This window comes from Lycorma delicatula, chromosome 4 (assembly GCF_047948215.1).
Source record: "Lycorma delicatula isolate Av1 chromosome 4, ASM4794821v1, whole genome shotgun sequence".
Classification (NCBI taxonomy): Eukaryota; Metazoa; Arthropoda; class Insecta; order Hemiptera; family Fulgoridae; genus Lycorma; species Lycorma delicatula.
In genome coordinates, this window is record NC_134458.1 from 1,083,154 (window position 1) to 1,103,047 (window position 19,894).

At 30.9% G+C, this 19,894-nt stretch overlaps 1 long non-coding RNA gene across 2 annotated transcripts in view; it reads right to left on the reverse strand.

Moving 5' to 3' along the window:
• The window catches only part of LOC142323037 (uncharacterized), a 91,333-nt gene that overhangs the window by 47,217 nt on the left and 24,222 nt on the right, over positions 1-19,894 (reverse strand). The gene's annotated exons all lie outside the window — the stretch shown is intronic.

Sequence of the window (19,894 nt, forward strand, 5' to 3'; positions counted from 1 at the left end):
TTAATTATTGTTTAAATAATTAATAGAAAAGTGCATATTAGGGATTATGACATATACTGAAAACAAAGGTATATACAAAGGTATATGCAGAAAGATTAATTATTTTTTAAATAATTAATAGAAAAGTGCATATTAGGCATTATGACATATACTGAAAACAAAGGTATATGCAGAAAGATTAATTATTGTTTAAATAATTAATAAAAAAAAAATGCACCAAGGATTATTGCATATACTGATTATTTCAGTTGAGGTAACGCACCAGTTTACATAGACAGCTTTCATATAAAGGCTGTTGTGAATAAACTGCTGCTTTAAATTTTAATTTGCATCTATAGCTTAAGATATTTTTGGGGTAATGACTAGTTCATTTCCTCAAAAAAAAAAATGTAATTATTCAATGAATTTAATAAAAAATGCATCGGTTTAAAATTAAAACCAGTTATTACTGGAATTTTTTAAGTAACTGTTTAATTAAAATTTTTAAATTAGATAATGTTTATTAGAATGATGGAACGAGACCAGTAGAATATTATGCTATAAGTTGGCAGTAATATTATGCTTTCATTAGTTCTGAGATCACTTGTAGATCCTAGATAACAAAATGAATTCAGTTTTTATTAGCAGTAATATTACATTTATTTACAATCGGTAGTGTTTTACACGTATTCTTTTGTACATGTTTACAGATTATTTTTCATCTAATATTATTTTAGTAATATAGAATTCAAATAGGACATAAATAAGTTATTAGGCTTTTTAGATACACAAAAGTGACCTTATTATTTAAACTATACTTCTATAATTTTTTCATGATTTTTAAAAGTAATTTTCAGTTAATTAAAATCTGATTGTGATATCTAGCATTCTTAACAAAACATCTCCAAACATTTCAAACAATAAACTTCTGTAATTAGAATGAATTCTCTCACAGTTTTGACAAACTTTTCATTTATGAGACCTTCGCTATTTCGCAGTCTGAAATGCACTGATTTTCATAGTACAATGCACTTCATAAGTTCAATAACTCAACCGGTCTTCATCAAATTTTCACACGCACAACTTCAGTTACACTACTACAGCATATCTAAGTTTCAATGAAAATGATGTACGCTAATGTATATAAGGAACTTAAATTTTAAGTGAATGATATTTTAGTACTTCTCGTACCTCAAAACGTAAAGAAAATTCAATTTCAACCCCTCAAACCCACCGTTTGACTGAAAATAATATACTTTTTTTTTTCAAAAAACAGTTAAAAAATGTTACATAGCTTTATTGTTACATATGTTAATTATCAACAGATATATTCATTCATTTATCACACAAGAGGTCTTAATCGTTATGAAATGAATTATTTCTCATTTTAATTAATTAATTATTTACAATGAAAGATAATTTAAGATTTATGTTTAATTTTCATGCAGTTCCATATTTCTAGAAAGTTGAAACAGAAACCGATTGCATCTTAAGTCGCATGATACAAACCGACTTTAACCATCACCTCTTATAAAATCTTTAAACAATTTTTTTCATCACCGGTCACTGTAGAATCACAAAAATTAGTTAACCGGCTAGTTTTTTAGCCCTCCAATACTCCTTCATTCTTTCAATGTCCAACATCCTTCTTTCTTTTGACCGCTTTCGATTACCGTATTCTTTCTTCTCCTTCTGGACCCCTTTCGTTAGTCTTTCTGGGCCCTAGGATTTTCCTTGTATCAGTCTTTCAGCAAGTTCCAATTTACCTATTCCCCTTTATTCAGAGCTTTGCGTTTGGATTACCGTTGTATAGTACCTGATCTTGCCCGTCCTTCAGATCTGTTTCATATTGTATATGTTCTTTGTAAGGATGTTAGAATTTACTGGTACCGACAATGTTTGTTCCCTTGTCCATTTCATTTAGTCTGTTAACTTCACCCGAGTACCTAAATTTTTTCGTATTTTTAATTTGTTTGAAATTTGTCCAAAACAATTTCGGTATGTTCTTAATGTACTTGATTTACCTGTATATATATAGTCGATTATATACTCTGAGAGTGTTGATTCAAACCAAAATTACAAATAGAAGGCAATTAATATTTAATTGTGGAAAAAGACGATAAAAATATTAACCGATATGTAAAAATTACTTAAAATTTGTAAAAACTTGCAGGAAGGGTTTATAAGTACAAATAAATTGTACAATAAAACATGAAACGATTACTAAAAGAATCAGGACATTCGTGAAAAACAAAAAGAACTTTTACTTCATTTGGTCATTCAATAATAATAAAAATAATAAAAAACAAAGGGATAAGTTAAAATTATAGTTTATATAAAAATATACACATAACAGTAGTAATAATTATAATTTTAACCCCTCAATCAGATTAAATTTTTAATTTCTTTGGAGAAAAGTTGCCGATTGATATTTTCTCTATGTTAATGTTTAAAAAAAATTTGCTTTGCTTAATTATGGTGACATTAATATATACATAAAACAAAAATCTGTCTTAACTATCTCCAGTCTTCACCAGTAATCATATACTAACTATTAACCATTAATTTGGGTAGTTTATAAGAAGAATCTGTGTCTTAACTACTAATCATATACTAACTATTAACTATTAATTTGGGTAGTTTATAAACAAACTAACTGGTGGTGGATTTTTATGTATATTATATATGTTGCCGTAATATATTTAAACTTAGGTCATTAAGTTTTAGCATAACTGCGACAAAGTATTCAAAGAATTAACTAAAATCTGATTGTTTGAGGTTAAGATATTTTTTTTTTTTGTCTTCAGTCATTTGACTGGTTTGATGCAGCTCTCCAAGATTCCCTATCTAGTGCTAGTCGTTTCATTTCAGTATACCCTCTACACCCTACATCCCTAACAATTTGTTTTACATACTCCAAAAGTGGCCTGCCTACACAATTTTTCCCTTCTACCTGTCCTTCCAATATTAAAGCGACTATTCCAGGATGCCTTAGTATGTGGCCTATAAGTCTGTCTCTTCTTTTAACTATATTTTTCCAAATGCTTCTTTCTTCATCTATTTGCCGCAATACCTCTTCATTTGTCACTTTATCCACCCATCTGATTTTTAACATTCTCCTATAGCACCACATTTCAAAAGCTTCTAATCTTTTCTTCTCAGATACTCCGATCGTCCAAGTTTCACTTCCATATAAAGCGACACTCCAAACATACACTTTCAAAAATCTTTTCCTGACAGGTTAAGATAATTAGTTATTAATTATATGAGAAACAGTTTGAGGGGCGTTTTCTTTTTTCCCTTATTTGTATCATATTTTTTTACTTTTTTTATGTTGCTCACAGTAGAATTCTTTAATAAAAATAAAATGTAAGAACATCATCTTTATATAAACCGTTAACTTGGATAATTTCTCAGAGATATTTAAATTTATTAACTTCGTTTATTTTTCCACATTTTGAATTGAATTTTTGTTATTGGTTATCAGTAATGCTTTATTGAAGGAAATTTTGAACCCTACTTTATCTGCGATTTCTTTTATACAGTTTACTTGTTCTCCTACTGTGTGAGATTTTTTGAGAAAATTGCAGTGTCATAAGGAAAGTTTTGGCAATTAATTCAAATAACTTTCAACTTCCAACCCGGTTTTATTTCACGGTGTGTACCAATTTTTTTCATATTTTTCTCCCGTTCTCTTAATTTTTCTAAGACACGGTTAAAAAGAATTAGCGATAAACAACCCCTTTGCTTTATTCCTATTTTAATTTTACATTCTTCTGAGAATTTTCCCATGAACTTCTCTTATTATGATTCTATTAGTTATAATTGTACAAATTAAACTGTTGTATTTGTTTCAGAATAATTAATGATATTTGAATCTACTTTTGACCCAGATCCTATTATTGAAGTTGTTACATCGTATAGGCCAGTAATTCTTTCAAATATAACGTTCACTAGTTTAATCTACCAGTATATTTCAGTATTTATGGTGTTATCAACCCCCAATGCAAGAATATTTCTTTTGTTCAATTCTATTCTGATGAGGTGAATAAATTATTTCTATTGATATTATTATAAAAACGTTTTTGCTACTGTTAATAAACTTTGTTTTTCGTCTTCATAATTAAATTGTGCTTTAATTTATGGTAATTTTCACTGTGAATCACCTTCAGCCTATTGTTGTAGCTCAAAATTTTTACCTTTTATTCTTTTTTAACGGTCAATTTAATGTATTTATGTTCTGGAATCGATCGATTCCAAATCTTTAGGAACGTATTTTTCAAAAATGTTTATCCTGTTTACATCACGTCGATTTGTTTATTATTCTGAGTGTAAATTCAGTAAAATTTTATAATTTTACTGTTCCCTCTTATCATTTATGTTTTTTCTAGATATTTAAATAATAACATCGAGTTACAACCGTTCTAACCCGGTAAACTAACCGTTTGTGAAACATTACATTGCCCTGTATCTTTACTCGCCTAGTAATTTTCAGAAGAGAATATTCTTCCATTCCTAAAGTATTTGTTTCTTATTCTAGATTATATAGATCAATTATATTCCGATAAAAATTCATTTGTTCTTACAACGTATTGTAGAGATTATTATTTGAGGACAAGGTTGAAACGGTTTGGGTGGCAAAGCATGAAGCAGTATGTGAAAGCTTCTAGAATGACTGGAAATGTTGAAACATAAAATCATAAATTTATTTTTGATTAGGAACTCTCTGTGTAATATTATTATTATTATTATTATTATGCTTTTACGGCCAACATGGGACCACTTAAGTCAATTTTAGTTGGATCTTTTCTGAGAAAAGCGTGTTATTTTACTCTTTCGAGCTGCCCAGTATTTCTTCATCCGTTCAGATCTTGCTTTCTTTTCTTCATCCGTAAACACCCTCTTCGTTGTATTTTGTCGTTTGTCTGTCTTTTGTTTAAATCTAATGCTTTTATCTTTTAGCTTTGTAATTTTTCCAGTTTTATTCTGTAGGTCGGTCAGGGAAATTCCCAATTCTTTCATATCTTCTCTAATTTCTTTGATCCATCCTACTTCTAGCTTTTGGAACCAGAGCTTTTCAATGATATTTCTTGACGGTCTTGTTTGCGGTGTCCTTATGAGATGACCGAAGAAAGAGATTCTTTTTTTCCGAATAGTATCAGTAACAGGCTCTATTTCTCGATACACCACCTCATTTGGCACAACCCACCATCGGCCTTCTTTTTGGTGTTTTTTATCGATACACGTTCTGACAATTCTCCTCTCTATTTTCAGAATTTTTTCAATTCGGTTTTTCTGAGTGATTTTGAAAAGGGTCTCGCTTCCGTAGGTGACTTCTGGCTGTACTACAGTTTTATAATGTTTAAGTTTTGTTTTAGCAGAAAGGCATTTTTTGTTATATGTTGACCGAGTTAATTTTTGGGATTTAATCATTTTATTTGTCCTGTTTTGCCGTGTCACTTTTTCATTTAAATTATAAGTTATTATTTCCCCTAGATATTTAAATTGTTTTACTATTTTAATTTTCTGATCGTTTACCGTAATGCGCTCTATTACCAGAGGATCTATGGCCATCAGTTCAGTTTTTTCGAAAGAGATATGAAGCCCTATCTTTTGTGCTAGGTTTTGAAGGCTCATGATTTGTGTTTTGGCTTCTTGAATATTATTTGCTAAAAGAGCGAGGTCATCTGCAAATCCTAGGCGATTTAGTGCGATGGAGTTTTTCTTAGTACCCGTTTTTATATTTTTGGGATTTATTTCATACCATTTTCTCATGACAAATTCAAGGGCGCAGTTAAAAAGGAGTGGTGAGAGGCCGTCTCCTTGCCTCAATCCAGTTTTTATGTAGAAGGGTTGAGAAAGTTCACCACTGAATTTCACTCTGGACTGGGTATCGGTTGAAGTTAATTTTATCATGTTTACGAGTTTAGGGTGAAAGCCCAGGTTTCTCAGAATATTCAGCATGGATGGTCGGTGTATACAATCATAGGCCCTTTTAAAGTCGACGAAGGTGATTATTAGTTGTTTTTTCCGTCTTTTATATAAGTCCATCATAAGTTTTAGGGATATTATTTGCTCCGGGCAACCTCTCCATGGCCTAAATCCCCCTTGGTATTCCCCATGTGTAATAAATGTATTACTCTGGAGAGAATACCCAGAGAATATCACAGAGAATACCCTTGGTATTCTCTGTGTAATATACTATGAAAATATGGCACTCGTAAGAATATAACATATGACAATTATAATATCTACTACTCTTTATTGTAATGAATTTTATAAATACATCGGCATTAAATTTAATTAACTTCATTATAACTCGGGGCATTTTTCGGTGTGATAGCCACTTAAACGATAATATTTTTCTGGTCTTATGTTCCAGTTAGGGTGAATAGTAATAAGATTACAATTCAATGTTGAATTAACAGTAACCAGCATAAATGTTCGGTACTTGAGTACATAACATCTATCAGGTACCATTATCTGTGCTCTGCTTTGCAGTGTACAGCGTAAAATGTCAATGGATAAATGAATGTTTCCTGCCTTTGCAGGGAATAGTACATATCAGCAAAAACAAATTCGCTCTGATTACAGAATATAAATGTATATATCTGTAGGAAATATTACACAATTATGGTCTTACAGATATTGCTATACATATTCTGCATATAATTAATTTCTTCAGCTGATATGTAAGAAGCATAAATATGTTGTAATATTTCAATAAGTGAGTGCGCGACGCGTACGCGTTCAACCGCGTCGGACACCGGCCGTTTTCTTCGATACGGGGTTACGCATATACTGTAAATGTGGATACGCGAATGGTATAAGATGGGTGTTACTAATGTTAACACCCATATATATTTTTGTGCTGTTTCTTTACAGGTCCGACTACAGCAGTTCCATCCGCAGCAGTCCACCCTGTTATCCACCCAAAAGAAACATTTCATTTTTTCAAAATTGTACTTTTTATATTAAAAGAATTTTTCTTTAAATTTTATTTATTTTCTAGTTTTAATAGTATTTATAAATTTAGATTTTTAATGAAAATTCATTTAATAATTTTAAATGCACAATTTTAAATTGTTTTTTATTTTATTTTTTTTTTTTAAAGAAATAACCTAATTTTATTACGTAAGGAATTTATTTCGATTAAGGGGATGTAATTTTTTATTTCTTTTAATATTGATTTTTGAACATAGATTAATAATTAATTTTTATTTAACAATAATTACATTTTTTTAAATAATTAAACTTATTATTATTATTATTCAATAACGGGGGGAAACTCCACCTTGGCCCTTTACCTCATCCAGCGAGCTACAGTCTACATTTTCTTCAGTTCATCGCTTCAGCTTCAAGAGCATCAGTCCTCCCGAGGGGAATACTCTTTTTTTCAAAATTATAATTTTTTTAATATTTCGACTGTTCATTTAATATTTTCTTTTCACTACAAGTTAATTTACATTTAACATTTTTATTTTAATTTTAATAAAAGCTCATTTTTAGTTATATTACTCTGATTTTATTAAGCGAATTAAAATTTAACAGTAAAATTAATAATAAAGTTTGCTTTTTTAAAGCTTTTTTTTTTAATTTAGATTTTTCAGATTAATTTAATTGGTTTCTTGAATTAGTGTAATTAATGAAAATCATTTAATTTCTTTTTAACTTTTACTATATACTTTTTCATTAAGGGGGGGGGGTATAGTCCACCCTGGCCCTTATTCTCTCAGCGATCTTCAGTCATCATCTACATACTTCTACAATATTATTTTGTTTTTATTATGTGTTTAGTTTGAATCAGGGCAAGCTCGAAATCGGTGAATTAAATCTGTAAATCAGATATTTATTTAAAGCGTATAATAAAATCTTTTATCATTTTTCTTATTTTTAAATACGATTATGAAATAATTTCAACTTGAATTATTTTAATATTTTCGGAATAAATCTCTTATGTTCTTATACCTTTAATTATTTTCATGTTGTTTCATGAAAATGGATTATCGCCTACGATCGTAAAAAAACAGCAAACCCTGATTTGAACTTTTAGTTTTAAGAAGGCATCATTATCCAGTTCGGCGGTACAGTGGCCTTCTTTGCAGTTCTTCAGCTTCGTATCCACCGGTGCCAAGTCTATACCGGCGGATACCTCTACAAGTCTGTACCTTGATATCCGGATGATTCATAAAAGCGCTGGTCGATCGTGTTTGAGGAATCAGAAGAAAGAAGACGAATCAACCTGGTTGTTATCGTGGGCTGCAATTGAAGGCCTCTACCACCACAGGGCAATAAAATTAAGGTAAGTTACACTACTATTATAATTTGGGGGGAGGGGACAGACTGAGAAATATTATAGTATGTCAGTTAACCGTAATTCTTTTTGTTGTAAGAGAAGTTTTATCATTTTTAAAATAATTATATTTTATATCTTTTTATCTTATTCGTCAAATTATTATAACAAATGTATAAATAAATTAAGTAAAAGAATAAAAATGTTTCAATTTCTACAGAGATTTAATTCAATAAAACTGACTTACCCTTTATGTATCTACCCTTTAAATATTTTATACGTAATATGAACTTGATTAGTACTGAAAGTCATGATTATCATCATATCGATCAATATTTGCCACATCAGATAAATTTTTATGATTTTTCTTTTTCTTATAAAATTGAACTTTTTTTTTTTTGTCTTCAGTCATTTGACTGGTTTGATGCAGCTCTCCAAGATTCCCTATCTAGTGCTAGTCGTTTCATTTGAGTATACCCTCTACATCCTACATCCCTAACAATTTGTTTTACATATTCCAAACGTGGCCTGCCTACACAATTTTTCCCTTCTACCTGTCCTTCCAATATTAAAGCGACTATTCCAGGATGTGGCCTATAAGTCTGTCTCTTCTTTTAACTATATTTTTCCAAATGCTTCTTTCTTCATCTATTTGCCGCAATACAAAGTGACATTTGTCACTTTATCCACCCATCTGATTTTTAACATTCTCCTATAGCACCGCATTTCAAAAGCTTCTAATCTTTTCTTCTCAGATACTCCGATCGTCCAAGTTTCACTTCCATATAAAGCGACACTCCAAACATATACTTTCAAAAATCTTTTCCTGACATTTAAATTAATTTTTGATGTAAACAAATTATATTTCTTACTGAAGGCTCGTTTAGCTTGTGCTATTCGGCATTTTATATCGCTCCTGTTTCGTCCATCTTTAGTAATTTTACTTCCCAAATAACAAAATTCTTCTACCTCCATAATCTTTTCTCCTCCTATTTTCACATTCAGCGGTCCATCTGTGTTATTTCTACTACATTTCATTACTTTTGTTTTGTTCTTGTTTATTTTCATGCGATAGTTCTTGCGTAGGACTTCATCTATGCCGTTCATTGTTTCTTCTAAATCCTTTTTACTCTCGGCTAGAATTACTATATCATCAGGAAATCGTAGCATCTTTATCTTTTCACCTTGTACTGTTACTCCGAATCTAAATTGTTCTTTAACATTACTAAAGATGGACGAAGCAGGAGCGATATAAAATGCCGAATAGCACAAGCTAAACGAGCCTTCAGTAAGAAATATAATTTGTTTACATCAAAAATTAATTTAAATGTCAGGAAAAGATTTTTGATAGTCGCTTTATATGGAAGTGAAACTTGGACGATCGGAGTATCTGAGAAGAAAAGATTAGAAGCTTTTGAAATGCGGTGCTATAGGAGAATGTTAAAAATCAAATGGGTGGATAAAGTGACAAATGAAGAGGTATTGCGGCAAATAGATGAAGAAAGAAGCATTTGGAAAAATATAGTTAAAAGAAGAGACAGACTTATAGACCACATCCTGGAATAGTCGCTTTAATATTGGAAGGAAAAAGTTGTGTAGGCAGGCCACGTTTGGAATATGTAAAACAAATTGTTGGGGATGTAGGATGTAGAGGGTATACTGAAATGAAACGACTAGCACTAGATAGGGAATCTTGGAGAGCTGCATCAAACCAGTCAAATGACTGAAGACAAAAAGACAAAAATATAACATCGCTATAGAATAGCTATCGATTAGATAGTATGTTTTTTCTTAATGCTACTGAATAACTAAATTTTTGTTACTAACGGTACATATATAATACTAACATCGTTTATTTTATCTTTTGTTGCAGGTACGACAACGATTACTTACATAGGTTAAAAGTGAACAGCGTTAATGCGGCTTAACTATTTAGTTTTATAATAACGATTAAAGGGAGGACTACTTACTTCGTAACTGGTACTCCTTTTCCAGTAGAATTAAGTTTCTTTTTCAGGTAATATTCTTGTTTTGTTTTACAAACATGTGCATGTTAGACTAAATTTGCATGTTAGAATTAAGGAAAAAATCGCGTTTCCCTAGTAGGCCCCTCAGTAGGTTGTAATTGTTTTTTAATTATGTTATATGTGTTGTATTTTTTTACAGGTTCATTATATATTTTAAGTTAGAATTAATTATGTTAAGTCGCGTTCGCGTTCCATACCCCGTCCACAGTAGGCCCGATTATAAAGCAGGGTATTATTTTAATATTGTTTTTTTTTTATTTATTTAAGATTAGATTAAGTACATGTTGTTAAGCCGTGTTAACCTGATCGATATATATTAAGTACCTGATTGATATATTTCAAGTACACCAAACTGTATTTTTATCAACCGCCTTGATATTTTTACTAATTTTGTTTCAGAATATTTGTTTCAGGTATAGATTATGTCATATTTTAACTAATCGATGTTGAAAAAAATGGTGTGATGAAGAATAAAAAAGGAAAAATGGATTCCAAAAGAATTAAAATATAAATAACTTGTTAATCTATTTTATTATTTTTATACTAATATTTCTCGAGATTGTTTCAAGTTTGTTTCAGCTACAGAAAATTGCGATATTTCAACTACTTAATGCTGGAACAACATATACTTAAGTAACGCTTAGAAAATTGTACATGTGATGAACGTATAACAAAAAATACGATGAAAAGGCTAATTTCAAAAGTCAAAATGATTAGCACAATCAACATCTAGATGACACGAGTGAGTATAATTTTAAATTTAATTAGATTATAGAAAAACAATGTAAAACCTCATGATCAGATTTCTTTTACAAAATAACTGAAGGGGTTTCTTTTTGTAAGACAATTTTAATTTTTGACATCGTAAATGGTAAAACATTTCACAGACTGCTGCATTTGATTTTAAACAGTTTTAGTAAAAATAAAACAAGTATAATTAATTAGTCTTTTATTTATTATAAATAACATAAAATTGTGAAGATTTTTACTATATGGAACATTTTATGTGTCTGAAGATGAATCGATGGCGCTAGTTTTAAATTGAATTTTTTCAATAATTATTTGTAAAGATTTTGCACAATACTATATTTTAGATGTTTTTGTTGTTAACCTACTTTTAATAGTAAAAGAGTTGCCGTATTCACTATAGAACATTATATTAATTATGTAAGCATCTTAGATCTGCATTTGCCATAATCTAGTACAAGTTTTATTTTGGAATGCAAAGTTGGCAGGAGTTTATTACTCCCTACTCCATCGCAGAACCTGGACAGAGTCCCTTGCTGCTGGATCATTCTATCGGGCGTGTTTTTAAGGTTTATTTTTTTGTTAGCGGGTCTAATTTTTCAAGTTTTCTTTATTATTATTTAGTATTTTAAGACGGATTTAATTGCATTCCAATCCGTTGTTAAACCAGCGTTATCGAACCCATTTCATGGGCCGACCGCGGAAGGCTAGGCTTATAAAGCCTGTCCTCCCGACGTAATTCCCCTTCAGACCGTCCACTGAAGTCCTTTCGGTGGTAACTCTTTAATAGGCTAGCAGGAATACGCCACAACGGGGCACTAGCTATAAGGAGGGAGCAATGCGTCCCCTTTTCCGGAGGAGTCGCAATTGCTGGGTTATTTTGTCTTACTGTAAGTTTTGAAATAGGAGGGGTTGTGTAGAAGCTCTTCATCCGCTTCTGGTATGGCTGCCCTTCAGGACGCATCTCTGCTGGGCTCTGTTCCGGACTCCAGTCCGTGATGTTGAGGCGAGTGGTTGGTCTTCCTTCTTCTTCATCTTCTCCCGAAGACCTCTTCGTTCTTCTTTGGCCTGCACTTTCCAGAATTGGTAGTAACCGAAGTTACATACCATTAACCTTGTAATTCCCGAAGCCCCGAAGGGCTGAACGGGGGAAAGTGCAGGTTTCTTCGTTCTTCTGTGCTGTCAGTGGCTGCTGGGCTTGTGACTGCTGGGCTGATGGCTGCTGGGCTCGTTCCCTCTTTCTTCTTTCTTGAAAGGAAAGGAAGGTAATAGGGAACTTACAAATGGTGATACCTATTACGCACGCCCTTTTGGGGCGGCGATTTTGGTGGAAAGAAGTAAACAGTAATTATTCACTCCACGTAATTATTAACCTTCGGACACACGTGTGTCTGATAAGGGGTTGGGGGGACCGCAGTTTTATTTTATGTCATACTAAAAATGGGCTCTCTCCTTTTCTGTTTGGCTTTCGGAACCGCCATAATGTATTAAACTTCAGAGGATAATATGTATGAATGTAAATGAAGTGTAGTCTTGTACATTCTCAGGTCGACCGTTCCTGAGATGTACGGTTAACTGAGACCCGACCGCCAAAGAACACCGGTATCCACAATCTACTATTCAAATGCATATAAAAATAACTCCCTTTACTATGATTTGAATCTTAGAACTGTTTAACTTCAAAATCAGCTGATTTGTGATTATGAGTTAACCGCTAGACCACCTCGGTGGGCTATTAAAGATGGGCTGCTTTCCACCAACAGCACTGCTAAACTGTTAAGTTAACTGTTATTTTGCAAACTCGCTGGATCCCCTCTTATAAGTAATGTGTCTTGGTTTGGATTCTGTTACACGAGTTTTGTTTGCATGACATTAAAAATTGCTAATCTGAACAGAAGGCTGAGCAAATACTTTGGGCGGTGTAACAAACTTATACCAGACAGTATAAGTGGTTGTTAATGAGGTGTAGCAAAATTTGATTGGCATATTTTAAAATGAACTTCTGAAATAAAATTAAAAAAACCACGGGCTTTGCATCTCTACTGTATATCTTGTGCAGAAAATTTAATACAAAGTACAATAATACAAAGGGATTCATTCATCTATGCCGATCGGTATTCGAACGGTATAGTGTGAAAGACAAAATAATTTCAATTTTTTGTTTCCAAAATATCTGTAGTTAAAAAAAAAAGATGCTATTCAGTTCATTAATCTACCATCGACATTATTAAGACCTGTGCTTCACGACGGGCAGGATACTCCTATTTCAAGACTTCAATCTGCGTTACTAGACGATAAAATTTCATCCACCTAGCATATAGAAAAAGTTAATACAATTTCTTCACCGGTCTTTGAAGATTAGAATCTATACCCGCCCAAAGATGAAGGATTTTGTTCACAATTTGGATCTTACTAAATAAATTAACATATAACATATATACAGTTAAATAAACAATTTGTTTGGAGTTTTAACGGTAGTACTTTCACACTGAGGCACTACACAGTACTTGAAAAACTTTGAATTCATTTTAGACTGTAATTTTCGAAACATTTTAAAGACTCCACTAAACATCTGATTGTTTTATAAGGTGTCGTGTCATAGGAGAGGCGATGACATTTTGTTGAGTTTTGGTGGAAAATTTTAATTACTTTATAAAAATGCAAAGTACGTCGTGTAAATGATCATTTATGTATAACATTTATATTTTAATAAAATAGAGTGCGAGGCATAATATAAACAGGTTTCTCAAAAACAGTCAACTAGCCTAATTACCATACCCTTATTTGTTAATAATAGACTTGTGTAGATTTTTACTATGTGGAACATTTTATGTGTCGCAAGGTGAATCGAGTGTACTAGTTTTAAATTTATTTTTTTTTAATAGTCGTAAAGATTTTGCACAAGGGATTTTTATGCAGAGAAAACAGCATCACAACAGTTTTTCTGTCTGGCCATTTTAGGCGCAACAGGGAAGAATACGAGTTGTACAAGTAGAAAGTTCTTCTCTTTTTTAGGACAATCTCTAGTTAAAAAAATAACCACCTGTTTACTAAGTTTGAAATTTCTCATAGGGTTTACTTGATTATTTTTACAGACATAAATTGCGCTAAGAGAGACAAAACATTAAAATCAAAAACTCCAGCTATAGAATATCAGAACGGCATACAGGAAAAACTAACAAGATAAAGAATAAAAAATTATAAATTATGAGGAAATGTTTTGGTACAAAACATAGAATGATGTAGAATGACGGATAGAATTTGTAATGAAAAACTAAAACGGTTGTAACATCTTAAAAAAAATGTAACGTGGGAAGTTAGCTAATAAATAATTCAAGCAAAACGGAAAAGAAAAGCAACAGACGTAGAGGGATAATTGGAGAAATGCGGCAATGCAAAAAATTATTTCAAATATAAACAGATGAAGTAAGTACTGTGTTCCAAAATTGTTACTTTAAAGAGAATTAAAGTTAAATAATCCAGTTTTGCTTGTGTTTTTTCCATCTAGTTTATTGGAAAAATAATACTGTTAAATTAAATTTTATTATACTATATCTCAAGATGATCTAAATCCAGCTATATTTTAGCCATTTAATATTTGTTTTTTATTAGACTCAGACTGAGTTTCCCTAGAGAATACCCGCCGTTAACTGAATCCTAACAAAAACAGTAAATTATTAACATTGAAAAAATTTTAATCTATTTAAAATTGCCTAACTCTTCACTAGATCTGAAGCTTTATACCATCCAGTGGATGAATTCTGTCTTTATAGCTGCTGAAAAATACAGTTGAAAATAGGTTAGAATAAGTGTACAATATCTGTAATAGTAAATGTTAAAATATTTAATATCGATATTTTAATATTTATTAAAACTAATCGAGCTGATCTTCAAACTTAGTTAAATAAACTGGTTTTATTTGAAACAATTTCACAATTAAAATAACAAAATACCAGCTTTTACTATTTACAATAATTTCTAAACTTTTTACATTTTCATTTTACTTTTTTTTTTTTTGTCATCAGCATTTGACTGGTTTGATGCAGCTCTCCAAGATTCCCTATCTAGCGCTAGTCATTTCATTTCAGTATACCCTCTACATCCTACATCCCTAACAATTTGTTTTACATACTCCAAACGTGGCCTGCCTACACAATTTTTTCCTTCTACCTGTCCTTCCAAAATTAAAGCGACTATTCCAGGATGCCTTAGTATGTGGCCTACAAGTCTGTCTCTTCTTTTAACTATATTTTTCCAAACGCTTCTTTCTTCATCTATTTGCCGCAATACCTCTTCATTTGTCACTTGTCATTTTTCATTTGTCAAAAGAGACAGTAATATTATTTTTCACTCAAGATGCAATGTAGTACAATTAGTTATCGTATCTAACTTCGCACGGGCGCTGCTCATTGTTCAACCCTGAAGAACATTTACGCGTAATCATATCTCGGATAAATATAACGATAAAAAATAATACAACTTAAGTACAATTTATTATTATTATTTAATTTCTAAGAAATGAAAATAATAAAAAAAATTACAAAGATTCCAAAAAAAATTTTATGCATAAGATACTACTAGTTGAGGCAATCATTAATTTTGCAAGTTTAATTCATTTTTAATAAAATGCCTATAATATTTTTACGACTTCCAAATTACTTTCCTATGATCTATATTTTTATAAACAGCAGCCCGAGAGTGTAAATGCAGAAATTTATTTATTTATTTTTTTTTAATAGTAAAATTATAATATATTGATTCGTTATTAAATTTAAAAAAAAATAGATAATAAAAATTTTACCAAAATATTAAAAATTATTATTTTTATTCATCTTCTATGTAAACGTATTGAATACGAAAAAACGCACGCGGCGATTTGTCTGATGCCAAGCTCGGCGGCTACGGGACCACAACGGAAGAAGTGGCAACATAACAGTTTAAATGTTACAATAGTAAATGAGTTTAAATGGCAACATAGCGTCTGTCCATCACATCATATACAAGCTTCCTATTACGAATGGTATTGCCATACGTTTCATGTTTTTTATTTACCTCACTCATAGCCTCTCCCCTTCCCACACTACGGCAATGACCTTGATAGACATATTCAATAATTACTATTTTTAAACAAAAAAATTATAATGAAAAATTATTCCATCTAAAATTTCATTCACCATCAGTAATTTTTTAACAATAGACAGTAGAGTATTATATATGTTATCTAATATTAAATTATTTTTGTTATTTTTAAAACTTATTATCAATCTTACGGAAATTATAAGTACATAAAATATTACACAGAAAAACTTTTCACTTAAAATGAGATTTTCACTTATTTAATTACGTCTAATAATCAGTCTTCCTAAGAAAACTACTGAAATTAATTTAAGATAATGCAATTCTAATTGAAAATAAAAATTTAAAGCAAAATTAAAGGATTTTTTGTGAAAAAAAATTATTAATAACATTTAAAAAATACATTTATAATAAATTATATTGAAAGTAACACCGTATTGAATGTGACTGATAAAAGCACATGTTTACCATACGACAAGCCCCATCTAAATTTTGGAAACGTGATCTTTAGTGAACAGAAGGTAAAGAAAAAATCCCGCATTATTTACTTCGAAACCCATCCCATACCCGTTCAGAGATTTAATTAATTTTTTATTTTAACTTGAAAATAGTTTTTTTGTATTCCTCTAAAGTTATGGTACTCTTTCGATTAAAAACTTCAGATTTTCTCTATGAAGCCTCCCTGATGTACTTGTGTCATACAGGAAATATCTGGTCTGGACACCACATGACTTCTTTGTACGCCTATTATATTACATATAGATATTTTTTTTAAAATGAAAATTACATAAAATCTTACTTCATTAATAACTTCTGATTTTTTTCATATATATTTTTTTGTTATTATTGAATTATTATTATTTATTGTTTTTTTTTTTTTTTTTTTTTTTTGTCTTCAGTCATTTGACTGGTTTGATGCAGCTCTCCAGGATTCCCTATCTAGTGCTAGTCGTTTCATTTCAGTATACCCTCTACATCCTACATCCCCAACAATTTGTTTTACATACTCCGAACGTGGCCTGCCTACACAATTTTTCCCTTCTACCTGTCCTTCCAATATTAAAGCGACTATTCCAGGATGTGGCCTATAAGTCTGTCTCTTCTTTTAACTATATTTTTCCAAACGCTTCTTTCTTCATCTATTTGCCGCAGTACCTCCTCATTTGTCACTTTATCCACCCATCTGATTTTTAACATTCTTGTATAGCACCACATTTCAAAAGCTTCTAATCTTTTCTTCTCAGACACTCCGATTGTCCAAGTTTCACTTCCATATAAAGCGACACTCCAAACATACACTTTCAAAAATCTTTTCCTGACATTTAAATTAATTTTTGATGTAAACAAATTATATTTCTTACTGAAGGCTCGTTTCGCTTGTGCTATTCGGCATTTTATATCGCTCCTGCTTCGTCCATCTTTAGTAATTTTACTTCCCAAATAACAAAATTCTTCTACCTCCATAACCTTTTCTCCTCCTATTTTCACATTCAGCGGTCCATCTTTGTTATTTCTACTACATTTCATTCATTTCATTACTTTTGTTTTGTTCTTGTTTATTTTCACGCGATAGTTTTTGCGTAGGACTTCATCTATGCCGTTCATTGTTTCTTCTAAATCCTTTTTACTCTCGGCTAGAATTACTACATCATCAGCAAATCGTAGCATCTTTATCTTTTCACCTTGTACTGTTACTCCGAATCTAAATTGTTCTTTAACATCATTAACTGCTAGTTCCATGTAAAGATTAAAAAGTAACGGTGATAGGGAACATCCTTGTCGGACTCCCTTTCTTATTAGGGCTTCTTTCTTATGTTCTTCAATTGTTATTGTTGCTGTTTGGTTCCTGTACATGTTAGCAATTGTTCTTCTATCTCTGCATTTGAACCCTAATTTTTTTTAAATGCTGAACATTTTATTCCAGTCTACGTTATCGAAAGCCTTTTCTAGGTCTATAAACGCCAAGTATGTCGGTTTGTTTTTCTTTAATCTTCCTTCTACTATTAATCTGAGGCCTAAAATTGCTTCCCTTGTCCTTATATTTTTCCTGAAACCAAATTGGTCTTCTCCTAACACTTCTTCCACTCTCCTCTCAATTCTTCTGTATAAAATTCTAGTTAAGATTTTTTTGATGCATGACTAGTTAAACTAATTGTTCTTTATTTACTGTAATACATAATTTGTGCTAGATTTAAAAAAATTAAATTATGATAAAAGCGAAGTGTTTAATAAAAAAATAAAATAAAATAAAAGTAATAAGTAAATTCTTTATAGTAATAAATGCTTTAAAAAAAAAGGTCGATAGCCAATGATAAAATATAACGATAATTTATAAAACTGTAACGGTCATAGGCTGACAGAAGACTTTTAGAGGTAATTCTTTTTTCGTTTAATTTTTTTAGGATGACGTAATATAAGTAAAAACATCTGTCTGTCTGTGACTATACGTGGATGGCGGTTTGCGGGAGGGGGAATGAAGAAACCACAGGTGGCTTTCTTCGCTCTGATTGGCTACCGTCGGACAGTACAGTATCACGCGATGTAAACTTGCTTACATGTGTGCGTGCGTACGTGTGTGTATTGTTGTCGTCGAGTAACAAAATTAATATCCATATTTCTTATATAGACGTTTAATATAATTAAATTAAATCAAGATTTGTCGATTATTTTATGTTTATTAAATTTTATTTAAAATAATAATTAATCTCTCTTAATTTTAATAAACTTATTAAAAATATTACGATAAGGTTTATCCGTTTTGTAAAGTAATTTAGAAAAAAAAAAAAATTCTAATAATACATAACAGATAAAATTTCTCCAGTTTTATTTACAATTCGACCTCGTAATATCCTACACGTGTATTTTAACGAGCGAAGAATTTGCGGTAAATGAAATTAATGAGATATTAAAAAAAAAAAAAAATTTTTGCCCAGAATCAAACCCGACACCGGCAGATTTAGAAGCCAACATGTTTTTTAATACGATAAAATGTTATAAACTTATTTCTAAAATGAAATACAACATTAAGGGGTAAAAAAATTAATATGTAAAACTTGTAATTAACTCGATTATATTTAAGGTTGTAATAATAAAAATAAGACGTCCAGATACATTCAACAATGTTGCGTTAGAAGCTATAAGCGACTTACATTAATACATTTATGTAATCCTTTTATGTTTATAAGAACATAAAATATAATGTTATTTAATACTTCAACAAGCATCAACTAAACCGTTTGTCGACCGATCCCCTAGATGGAATCTTGCGTCGTCCGGATGGTCCCGGCTTCGAATCTCAGTCGCTAATGTTTTAATAAACATTAATCTCAGATTATATTTACTTTGAATAACAATTTTGTAACAAGAAAATCTCCCTCTGATAATTCGAGTACTTAAAACAAGCAATAATTTATGTAAATTTTACTAACTGTATTTATAACTTAAAATAAACAAAAAAGTTATCAAGTATGATTTTTAAGTTTTTAACACTAATACAGAAACGATCAAAAAAAAAAAAAAATCATAGTTCATTGACCTTATAAGTTCATTGACTTATTGTCAAACACAAAGAATTTTTTTTTTGTCTTCAGTCATTTGACTGGTTTGATGCAGCTCTCCAAGATTCCCTATCTAGTGCTAGTCGTTTCATTTGAGTATACCCTCTACATCCTACATCCCCAACAATTTCTTTTACATACTCCAAACGTGGCCTGCCTACACAATTTTTCCCTTCTACCTGTCCTTCCAATATTAAAGCGACTATTCCAGGATG